Raw genomic sequence first — 12,437 nt, 5'->3', positions numbered from 1 at the left:
CCTGTAATCTCTTACTTCTAGTCTGTTTCCGCCACTCTGGGGGCTGTATACCCAGGCCTGTTACCGGTGACTTCTAGTCTGTTTCCGCCACTCTGGGGGCTGTATACCGAGGCTCGTTCTTGTATCTCATTGCAGTAGCAGTTCCTGTCTGAACTGTATCCTAGCCTGTTACCTGTTTGTCTCTATGTCCGTACCTTCCCTTTTCCTGCAGCATCTGAACCTGCACCTAACTCCAACTCGTTGTCTCTGTACTTCTGTTTGTGAGTTTTGTGTCCACTCGCTACTTCATAGGAAGTACCTTGTGTGTATCTTGTTCTGCTTGTCCCTTTTCCCTTCCTCCGTACCTTCCTCCTGTGTTCTAGCCATCTTCCTGTATTTTCCAGTCCGTTCCATGTGAACAGAGCCCTGTCCTCTCTGCCTTGTCTACCGCACCTGTGGTTTCGCTCTGCTCTGTCTTGCCCACCGCTCCGGCGGTTTCTCTCTGCTCTGACTTACCCACCGCTCCGGCGGCTTCCCTATGCTCTGCCTTACTCACCGCACCGGCGGTTTCTCTCTGCTCTGACTTGCCCACTGCTTCGGTGGCTTCCCTCTGCTCTGACTTGCCCACCGCTTCGGCGGCTTCCCTCTGCTCTGCCTTACCCACCGCTCCAGCGGCTTCCCTCTGCTCTGCCTTACCCACCGCTCAGGCGGTTTCTCTCTGCTCTGACTTGCCCACCACTTCGGCGGCTTCCCTCTGCTATGACTTGCCCACCGCTTCGGCGGCTTCCCTCTGCTCTGCCTTGCCCACTGCTCCGGCGGTTCCGCTCTGCTCTGCCTTGTCCACCGGACCTGCGGTTTCTCTCTGCTCTGCCTTGTCCACCACTCCGGCAGTTCCGCTCAGCCTTGCCCACCGCACCTGCGGTTTTCGCTCCGCTCTGCTTGCTCACTGCACCAGCAGTTCCTCTCTGCTCTGCTTTGTCCTCCTCTCCGGCGGTTTCGCTTTACTCTGCTTGTCTACCGCATCTTCGGCTCTGTACCTGTCTCCCAGTCTGTACTGGACCCTATCCAGCCTGCGCTCCAACCTGCTAGTACCTCCCTGTCTGCACTCCAGTCGTGCTTGCCAAGTGCCCACCTGTCAGCATACCAGCCGTCCTTGCAAGTGCCCACCTGTCAGCATATTAGCCGTACTTGCCAGTACCCACCTGTCTGCATACCAGCCGTACTTGCCAATACCCACCTGCCTGTATGCCAGTCTAACCTGCCTGTTCCTGCATTTCCCGGTGTGGGTCAACAACTGTGACCGGGGTCTGACCTGGAGTCGCACCTGGTACCTCTGCTCGGTTCCTCCTTGGTCCACAGAATCGACTAAGCCGCCGTGCGACCTTGGTCGGATCAGGTTGATACTTAGTTACGCCCCTCCAGGCACTCCTCGGTTCATGGTACAGTGGGATCACTAATCACGCTCACGCCAGTCAGTCCGGGTGCGAGCGTAACAGTTTGCTCAGGCCATGGTTCCCGTTGAGCCCCACGGCCTTTCACTCTCAGAGACATTTTGAATCCTTGTCTGGCAAATACGTGCACCATGAAAAATTTTTTTCTCAAGCTATGGCCCAGGTGATTTACGCACCAGCCCAAATGGATCTATCAGGACTCATTCCTGCGGATCCACAACGGTACTATGGAGATCCAAAACGAAGCCGTGCATTTGTGGAGCAATGCATGCTGCATTTCACGTTCTATGCTCACTATTTTCCTACTGATCGGGTTAAAATAGCATTCATGATGTCCTACCTAGCGGGTGATGCCTTGAAATGGATCACCTACCCTATGGGAAGCATGAGATCCTATCGTCTTTGACCTGCAGGCCTTCCTGGTGGCCTTTCTAATGGTCTTCGATGACCCTAATCCTGAAGCCTCTGCTAAAGCTTCCCTTCGCAATATCCCGGAGCAGCCCCGAGGGGTAATGTGTGTAGGTAGCCTACCAGTCCTCCAGCCCGAAGAGACTGCTGCCCACCCAGAATCCACTCAGGATGACTATGCTCCACAGAATACTTCTCTTCCCAACCTCAAGAGGCAGTCCAGATGTGCAAGGCATAGAGGTAAACCATCACGCCAGGTTCTGTCCTCCCAAAGACCTCCTGTTCCCCAGCCTGTAGAGGCCACTTTTCGCACAGAATCCATGAAGGATGACTATGTTCGTCAGGCAAAGCAGAAGCCAGGACTCAGTCACAAAATTGGATTGCGGTCCCGCTGCGGTGGTTTGGGATCCCATGACGGTCTTTGTCCAGCGAAGGTTGGAGAATCCCAAGACATTAGGCCTGTAGGAGAGGCTGCCCTTGGCGTTAGTGTTTCCTTTCCACAGATGACCATGACTGTCTCCGTGGCAAGTGAAGGCCTCAGATTAACCATAAGTTTCGGGCTTAAAGCCTTGAAGAGTCGGTGTCTGATTCCCATTTGACAACTCCAGAAGCCGGTTTGGGCATTGTCAGCAGAAGGACGAGCCCTACTCAGAAACAGTCAAAATATGTCTGTACAAATTAAGCTCCAGATTGGAGCATTACATATAAAGAAGTTCACATTCCAGGTGCTGACTGGCTAACCCACAGGTCGTCCAGAGCCGAGAGATCCAGTGCCCGCTCAGGTATGGAGCCCCTGCATGGTGTATCCTGGGGGGCTGCTAAGGTACAAGGGGTGTCCAGTCCCCATATCTTCAGGACAGTCAGCAGTTTCTTCTTCTTCACCAGATCTGCTAGTCGCTGACTCGCTGTGCGCTGAAGTCTCCGAAGGTAGAGAAGAGGAGGCGATGTCCCCACACAGTCTCGACGATTGTACTAATGATCTGGCTTCAGGTACCATCCCGCCTTACAGACATGTCATCTCTGAAACCAGATTGAAGATGGTTCCAAAGCAAGGACCCTCCGTCTCTAATAAATCTGGTCTTATGTCCATCAAGACAGTGGTTACCCCCGAGTCTCTGCACCCCTCCAACCAGGCGGAGGACCTCCAGTTGTCTCCTGAATCCTTCGTGGTGCTACCTGATGATAAACGGAGAGAGACTTTCCTACACCCGGTACCTGGTATGCCGCCCACTTCATCCAGTAAGCTTGGCAAAGTAAACTTCGAAGCAGTGATTACCCCCGAGTCTCTGCACCCCTCCAACCAGGCAGAGGACCTCCAGTTGTCTCCTGAATTTCCCGGGGTGCTTCCTGATAAACGGAGAGAGACTTTCCTACACCTGGAACCTGGTACGCCACCCACTTCATCCAGTAAGCTTGGCAAAGTGTACGTCAAGGCGGTGGTTACCCCCGCATCTCTGCACCCCTCCAACCAGGCGAAGGAGCTCCAGTTGTCTCCTGAATCCACCAGGGTGCTACCTGATAACAAATGGAGAGAGACTTTCCTGTGTGCTGTTCCTGGTACTTCACCCACTTCATCTGTTGCTGAGGATGGCTTGATAGGAGGAAGCATCCTAGTCACCAAGATTATGAGACCAGTTTCGTTTCCTCTAATGGACAGAAGAGGTAATCCTCTTGAAGAGAAGGATTGGCCTCCAAATTCTCTGCAGAAGACCCTTGCAGGCTTGAAGAAGAGGGGGCGTAAAGGGGGGGTACTGTAACATCCCTGGCGGCGTGCTTGCATAGTGCACCACCTCCCACTATGCAAGACCGCAATCTTACCTGTCAGTCCAGCCTACAAACCTTGCTCCAGTTCATGCTGTGTGCATATCTCTTGACTGACTGCTTAGGGCGGCTTCCCGGTTACTTCCTGATTCTTATAGCTGCTGTGCGCACACCCCTAATGCGTCTCCAGCCTATTGCTGTGAGTCACTGGATATTTAAACCCCCACCACCCAGAATGAGGGGCCTGAGCAACACCTTCACTCAGTTAGTCTTTGCTACTGAATTGCCAGGTCCTGTCCTGTTTCTAGTCTGTTTCCGCCTCTCTGGGGCTGCATACCCAGACCTGTTATCTCTTACTTCTAGTCTGTTTCCGCCACTCTGGGGGCTGTACACCCAGGCCTGTTACCTGTGACTTCTAGTCTGTTTCCGCCACTCTGGGGGCTGTATACCGAGGCTCGTTCTTGTATCTCATTGCAGTAGCAGTTCCTGTCTCAACTGTACCCTAGCCTCTTACCTGTTTGTCTCTATGTCTGTACCTTCCCTTTTCCTGCAGCATCTGAACCTGCACCTAACTCCAACTCGTTGTCTCTGTACTTCTGTTTGTGAGTTTTGTGTCCACTCGCTACTTCATAGGAAGTACCTTGTGTGTATCTTGCTCTGCTTGTCCCTTTTCCCTTCCTCCATATCTTCCTCCTGTGTTCTAGCCATCTTCCTGTATTTTCCAGTCCGTTCCATGTGAACAGAGCCCTGTCCTCTCTGCCTTGTCTACCGCACCTGTGGTTTCGCTCCGCTCTGTCATGCCCACCGCTCCGGCGGTTTCTCTCTGCTCTGACTTGCCCACCGCTCCGGTGGCTTCCCTCTGCTCTGCCTTACTCATCGCTCCGGCGGTTTCTCTCTGCTCTGACTTGCCCACCACTTCGGTGGCTTCCCTCTCCTCTGCCTTACCCACTGCTCCGGCGGCTTCTCTCTGCTCTGACTTGCCCACCGCTCCGGTGGCTTCCCTCTGCTCTGCCTTACTCATCGCTCCGGCGGTTTCTCTCTGCTCTGACTTGCCCACCACTTCGGTGGCTTCCCTCTCCTCTGCCTTACCCACTGCTCCGGCGGCTTCTCTCTGCTCTGACTTGCCCACCGCTCCGGCGGCTTCTCTCTGCTCTGCCTTGCTCACTGCTCCGGCGGCTTCTCTCTGCTCTGCCTTGCCCACCGCTCTGGCGGTTCCGCTCTGCTCTGCCTTGTCCACCGCACCTGCAGTTTCTCTCTGCTCTGCCTTGTCCACCGCTCCGGCGGTTCCGCTCTGCTCTGCCTTGCCCACCGCACCTGTGGTTTTCGCTCTTCTCTGCTTGCTCACTGCACCAGCAGTTCCTCTCTGCTCTGCCTTGTCCTCCGCTCCAGCGGTTTCGCTTTACTCTGCTTGCCTACTGCATCTGCGGCTCTGTACCTGTCTCCCAGTCTGTACTGGACCCTATCCAGCCTGCGCTCCAACCTGCTAGTACCTCCCTGTCAGCACTCCAGCCGTGCTTGCCAGTACCTCCCTGTCTGCACTCCAGCCATGCTTGCCAAGTGCCCACCTGTCAGCATTCCAGCCATCCTTGCCAGTGCCCACCTGTCAGCATACCAGCCGTACTAGCCAGTACCAACCTGGAGTCACACCTGGTCCCTCTGCTCGGTTCCTCCTTGGTCCACGGAGTCGACTAAGCCGCCGTGCGACCTTGGTCGGATCGGGTTGATACTTAGTTACGCCCCTCCAGGCACTCCTCGATTCATGGTACAGTAGGATCACTAATCGCGCTCACGCCAGTCAGTCCGGGCGAGAGCGTAACACTCATTATAGGCAATCTTCCACCGCGGGTTCTGTTTAAATCACCTATTTCAGAGATTTACATAGAAACCCCTGTGGAAGCGCAGAGCGCAGGAAAAATCTGAGCTGAGTCTTACTGCGATCTTTTGGAGGAAGAATGAACAAATCAATAGCAGGTCAAGAATTGGTTCTATTTATTTTTTACGCCGTTTCTCGTGCAGTATAAGTGATTAGATGACTTTATTGTTTAGGATGGCGTGATTACAGCGACACCAGATTTATATCTGTTTTTTATCTTTGGCTGCTGTCACACACTTAAAAGACACTTTTTTTTGCAAAAAAAGCCAGCTGAATGTTGATTTTGGACAGTCGATCACTTTGTTCTCCCAGAGATAAGTCGCTGGCAGAGATGTCAGCTGTTTTCTCATAGAGAACTATAATCTATAAGAGCGACACTACCCTAATATGGGATCCATTTAATGGACACATACTATTGAAAGCTCATGACTTATCCATTGAACTGATGCTTGTGACAGTGCCTTGTGTCACCCATACACTTCCATGCTAAAAAAATATGAGTTTAATATACACTATATAATAGTATTCCATACTTACCTATTGCAGCCAGCAGGAGTCCAAAAAAACACCATTTTGGACTCCATCTCTTAGAAGACAGCTCAGGGAATATGTTTAGCACATACGACAAAAGTTTTCCCAGTGTATACAGTAGATATAGAGGAGAAAAATTATGTCAACAGGGTGTGACTACAGGGTGTGACTTAAACTCCAGTGAATATTTTAAACTAAAAGCTCAACCATTCAGATGTGAAGAAAGAGAATATTGCTTCTAGTTAATACTAGTTCATTGTGTATATTATATATTTTTCATAAAAAAAGAGTTTACATTGTCCACTGCAGAGAAGTAGTGAACATGGCTTAGTCCTCATTATACTGATTGGAGAGAGCACACTGGGAGTGATTGTCCATTGCATGAAAAAAGGTTGTTTCAGCCAGGGGCGGACACAGACTATAGTGGGCCCCTGTGCAAGAAATTTTGGGGGGCCCCCCCTGCCCTTCATAAGGCAACAAAGTTATGTAAACATAACCCCCCATGTGCATCTCTCACCCCCCCATGTGCAGCTCTCATCCCACCCATGTGCAGCTCTCACCCCCGTGCATCTCTTATCCCCCCATGTGCATCTCTCATCCCCCCCATGTGCATCTCTCATCCCCCCCATGTGCATCTCTCATCCCCCCCATGTGCATCTCTCACCCCCCCATGTGCATCTCTCACCCCCCCATGTGCATCTCTCACCCCCCCATGTGCATCTCTCACCCCCCCATGTGCATCTCTCACCCCCCCATGTGCATCTCTCACCCCCCTATGTGCATCTCTCACCCCCCCATGTGCATCTCTCATCCCCCCCGTGCATCTCTGATTCCCCCCACTCCTAGTTAATTAATTGTATTTAAAAAAAATAAAACTTGTTATACTTACCCCCATGCAATCCCTGCAGAATCCTGGCGCTCGTCCACGTCGCTGCCACCAGGTTCTCCTGACGTTCGGCCATGTGACGGCGCCACATACATAGCCATCAGCTTTTGTTTTGGCCAAAAGATTTTTAAAGCCGCCACCACGATAAGGTAGACTCTTCTGGGCGGGCCCTACTCTAACCTATTAAAATTTTCTTAAAATATCCAATACTCTTTTTAGATATATTTTTATTTAGTTTTCTTTAAGGGAATGTGTCATATACATTTTTTTTTTAAATGACCAATAATACCACATACAGGGAATACCGCCACACCATGACCAGACCACATATTACCACAACATAGTGACCGAATAATACCACACAGAAGGGAGAAAAACTGCCACACCATGACCAGACCACATATTACCACTACATTACTAATATTACCACCACATTACTAATATTACCATAAGTGTCATTATTCACGGGAGCTCTATACATGGTATGTATAACGTAAGTGTCCAGGTAATCTAGTGATCACCAGTGAAATTATACACAGGAGCTCTGTATATAGTGTCAGTGTACAGGTAATACAGTGACATTATACACAGGAGCTCTGTACATAGTATACAGGTAATACAGTGATCATCAGTGACATTATACACAGGAGCTCTGTATATAGTGTCAGTGTACAGGTAATACAGGGATCACCAGTGACATTATACACAGGAGCTCTGTATATAGTGTCAGTGTACAGGTAATACAGTGATCACCAGTGAAATTATACACAGGAGCTCTGTATATAGTGTCAGTGTACAGGTAATACAGTGATCACCAGTGACATTATACACAGGAGCTCTGTATATAGTGTCAGTGTACAGGTAATACAGTGATCACCAGTGACATTATACACAGTGTACATGTAATAGACTGACTCACCGGTGACGTCTCTAGGTGAAGTCCTTCATTTTCGCTTTTCTCCTTCATCCAGCACAGACCGCCATCACGTCTTCCAGCCAGGACTCGTCTCTGCATAAAATAACACAGTTATCTAGAGCACATTCCCCAACTTCTACATTACGCAGCTGAATACAGACGTGCATCCACCATCAATATATGGTTAGTTATTAGGCAACCTACCATTCCAAATATAAATTGTAATCCACCACTGTGCCCCCATTAACTGTAAATAGGCACTTAATATATAATTTAATTAGAACCTCTACTCTTTCCGCCAATTTGTTACCAGTCACACTCCTGCATCCGCAACGCCCCCTACTCTATACTTCCTGCTCCCCGCATTCAATATTTACATGCACCCCCTGCCCCAATTCATTATATCATGTCCGTGCTCTCCCCACCCCATCATCATTTATCATTTACTCTCCCCCACCCCACATTCGTTATGTGCAGCTCATTATCCCCCTACTCCCAATTCCCCCATGTGCAGCTCTCAAACCCCCCCATGTGCAGCTCTCATCCCCCTCCATGTGCACATCTCTCACCCCCTCCCCCACATGTGCCCCTCTCTCATCCCCCTCCCCCACATGTGCCCCTCTCTCATCCCCCTCCCCCACATGTGCCCCTCTCTCATCCCCCTCCCCCACATGTGCCCCTCTCTCATCCCCCTCCCCAACATGTGCCCCTCTCTCATCCCCCTCCCCCACATGTGCCCCTCTCTCATCCCCCTCCACCACATGTGCACCTCTCTCATCCCCCCCCACATGTGCATCTCCCATCTCCCCCCCCACACATGTGCATCTCCCATCTCCCCCCCCACACATGTGCATCTCCCATCTCCCCCCCCACACATGTGCATCTCCCTTCTCCCCCACACATGTGCATCTCCCATCTCCTCCCCCACACACGTGCATCTCCCATCTCCCCCCCCACACACATGTGCATCTCCCATCCCCCCCCACATGTGCATCTCCCATCCCCCCCACACACATGTGCATCTCCCATCCCCCCCACACACACATGTGCATCTCCCATCCCCCCCCCACACACATGTGCATCTCCCATCTCCCCCCCACACACATGTGCATCTCCCATCTCCCCCCCCACATACATGTGCATCTCCCATCTCCCCCCCCACACACATGTGCATCTCCCATCTCCCCCCCCACACACATGTGCATCTCCCATCCCCCCCCCCACACACATGTGCATCTCCCATCTCCCCCCCCACACACACACATGTGCATCTCCCATCTCCCCCCCCCCCCACACACACACATGTGCTTCTCCCATCTCTCCACTCCTAGTTAATTGTATTTTAAAAAAAATAAAACTTGTTATACTTACCCCCATGAGATCCCTGCAGAATCCTGGCGCTCGTCCAAATCGCTGACAGCAGGTTCTCCTGACTTCCGGCCATGTGACGGCACCGTCACATGACTGGAAGTCAGGGGAATCATGAAGGCGCTGCTGCAACAGCGCAGCTCAGCGCTGAAATGTCCCGGACCCGGCGCATAGCATGGGGCCAGGGGCCCCATGAGGAGAGAGACGCACAAGAGGGGGGCCCCCGAGGGGGCCCCTACCGGCCGGGCCCCATACTGGAGTCAGGGCAGTCATGCCCTGATGGCGGCCCTGCTGGAGGCTGGAGGGGCCCCCTCTCCCTCGGGGCCCCCGTTCAATGAACCGGCTGCACGGGCGGTAGTTCCGCCCCTGGTTTCAGCCATTCTGAACTCCTGTAAGTCACTTTTTTTATAAGATGGCAGCAGGGGCGGACACAGACTGTAGTGGGCCCCTGTGCAAGAAATTTTGGGGGGCCCCCCCTGCCCTTCATAAGGCAACAAAGTTATGTAAACATAACCCCCCATGTGCATCTCTCACCCCCCCATGTGCAGCTCTCATCCCACCCATGTGCAGCTCTCACCCCCGTGCATCTCTCATCCCCCCCATGTGCATCTCTCATCCCCCCCATGTGCATCTCTCATCCCCCCCATGTGCATCTCTCATCCCCCCCATGTGCATCTCTCACCCCCCCATGTGCATCTCTCACCCCCCCATGTGCATCTCTCACCCCCCCATGTGCATCTCTCACCCCCCAATGTGCATCTCTCACCCCCCCCATGTGCATCTCTCATCCCCCCCGTGCATCTCTGATTCCCCCCACTCCTAGTTAATTAATTGTATTTAAAAAAAATAAAACTTGTTATACTTACCCCCATGCAATCCCTGCAGAATCCTGGCGCTCGTCCACGTCGCTGCCACCAGGTTCTCCTGACGTTCGGCCATGTGACGGCGCCACATACATAGCCATCAGCTTTTGTTTTGGCCAAAAGATTTTTAAAGCCGCCACCACGATAAGGTAGACTCTTCTGGGCGGGCCCTACTCTAACCTATTAAAATTTTCTTAAAATATCCAATACTCTTTTTAGATATATTTTTATTTAGTTTTCTTTAAGGGAATGTGTCATATACATTTTTTTTTTAAATGACCAATAATACCACATACAGGGAATACCGCCACACCATGACCAGACCACATATTACCACAACATAGTGACCGAATAATACCACACAGAAGGGAGAAAAACTGCCACACCATGACCAGACCACATATTACCACTACATTACTAATATTACCACCACATTACTAATATTACCATAAGTGTCATTATACACGGGAGCTCTATACATGGTATGTATAACGTAAGTGTCCAGGTAATCTAGTGATCACCAGTGAAATTATACACAGGAGCTCTGTATATAGTGTCAGTGTACAGGTAATACAGTGACATTATACACAGGAGCTCTGTATATAGTGTACAGGTAATACAGTGATCATCAGTGACATTATACACAGGAGCTCTGTATATAGTGTCAGTGTACAGGTAATACAGGGATCACCAGTGACATTATACACAGGAGCTCTGTATATAGTGTCAGTGTACAGGTAATACAGTGATCACCAGTGAAATTATACACAGGAGCTCTGTATATAGTGTCAGTGTACAGGTAATACAGTGATCACCAGTGACATTATACACAGGAGCTCTGTATATAGTGTCAGTGTACAGGTAATACAGTGATCACCAGTGACATTATACACAGTGTACATGTAATAGACTGACTCACCGGTGACGTCTCTAGGTGAAGTCCTTCATCTTCGCTTTTCTCCTTCATCCAGCACAGACCGCCATCACGTCTTCCAGCCAGGACTCGTCTCTGCATAAAATAACACAGTTATCTAGAGCACATTCCCCAACTTCTACATTACGCAGCTGAATACAGACGTGCATCCACCATCAATATATGGTTAGTTATTAGGCAACCTACCATTCCAAATATAAATTGTAATCCACCACTGTGCCCCCATTAACTGTAAATAGGCACTTAATATATAATTTAATTAGAACCTCTACTCTTTCCGCCAATTTGTTACCAGTCACACTCCTGCATCCGCAACGCCCCCTACTCTATACTTCCTGCTCCCCGCATTCAATATTTACATGCACCCCCTGCCCCAATTCATTATATCATGTCCGTGCTCTCCCCACCCCATCATCATTTATCATTTACTCTCCCCCACCCCACATTCGTTATGTGCAGCTCATTATCCCGCTACTCCCAATTCCCCCATGTGCAGCTCTCAAACCCCCCCATGTGCAGCTCTCATCCCCCTCCATGTGCACATCTCTCACCCCCTCCCCCACATGTGCCCCTCTCTCATCCCCCTCCCCCACATGTGCCCCTCTCTCATCCCCCTCCCCCACATGTGCCCCTCTCTCATCCCCCTCCCCAACATGTGCCCCTCTCTCATCCCCCTCCCCCACATGTGCCCCTCTCTCATCCCCCTCCACCACATGTACACCTCTCTCATCCCCCCCCACATGTGCATCTCCCATCTCCCCCCCCACACATGTGCATCTCCCATCTCCCCCCCCACACATGTGCATCTCCCATCTCCCCCCCCACACATGTGCATCTCCCATCTCCCATCCCCCCCCACATGTGCATCTCCCATCTCCCCCACACATGTGCATCTCCCATCTCCCCCCCCACACACGTGCATCTCCCATCTCCCCCCCCACACACATGTGCATCTCCCATCCCCCCCCACATGTGCATCTCCCATCCCCCCACACACACACATGTGCATCTCCCATCTCCCCCCCCCACACACATGTGCATCTCCCATCTCCCCCCCCACACACATGTGCATCTCCCATCTCCCCCCCCACATACATGTGCATCTCCCATCTCCCCCCCCACACACATGTGCATCTCCCATCTCCCCCCCCCACACACACATGTGCATCTCCCATCTCCCCCCCCCACACACATGTGCATCTCCCATCTCCCCCCCCACACACATGTGCATCTCCCATCTCCCCCCCCACATACATGTGCATCTCCCATCTCCCCCCCCACACACATGTGCATCTCCCATCTCCCCCCCCACACACGTGCATCTCCCATCTCCCCCCCCACACACACATGTGCATCTCCCATCTCCCCCCCCCACAGACATGTGCATCTGTGCATCTCCCATCTCCCCCGCCACACACACACATGTGCATCTCCCATCTCCCCCCCCCCCCCCACACACACACATGT

The 12,437-nt window shown here is 51.7% G+C and overlaps 1 protein-coding gene across 3 annotated transcripts in view; it reads left to right on the top strand.

The window, feature by feature from the left end:
• ENTREP2 (endosomal transmembrane epsin interactor 2) overlaps positions 1-12,437 on the top strand; it is a 1,396,283-nt gene that overhangs the window by 569,763 nt on the left and 814,083 nt on the right. The window lies entirely within an intron of this gene.

This window comes from Phyllobates terribilis, unplaced genomic scaffold, assembly GCF_046119375.1.
Source record: "Phyllobates terribilis strain yellow unplaced genomic scaffold, ASM4611937v1 Scaffold_11__3_contigs__length_659146591, whole genome shotgun sequence".
Lineage (NCBI taxonomy): Eukaryota > Metazoa > Chordata > Amphibia > Anura > Dendrobatidae > Phyllobates > Phyllobates terribilis.
The sequence above is the reverse complement of the archived record's forward strand: the minus strand, read 5'-3'. Positions and strand labels throughout refer to the sequence as shown.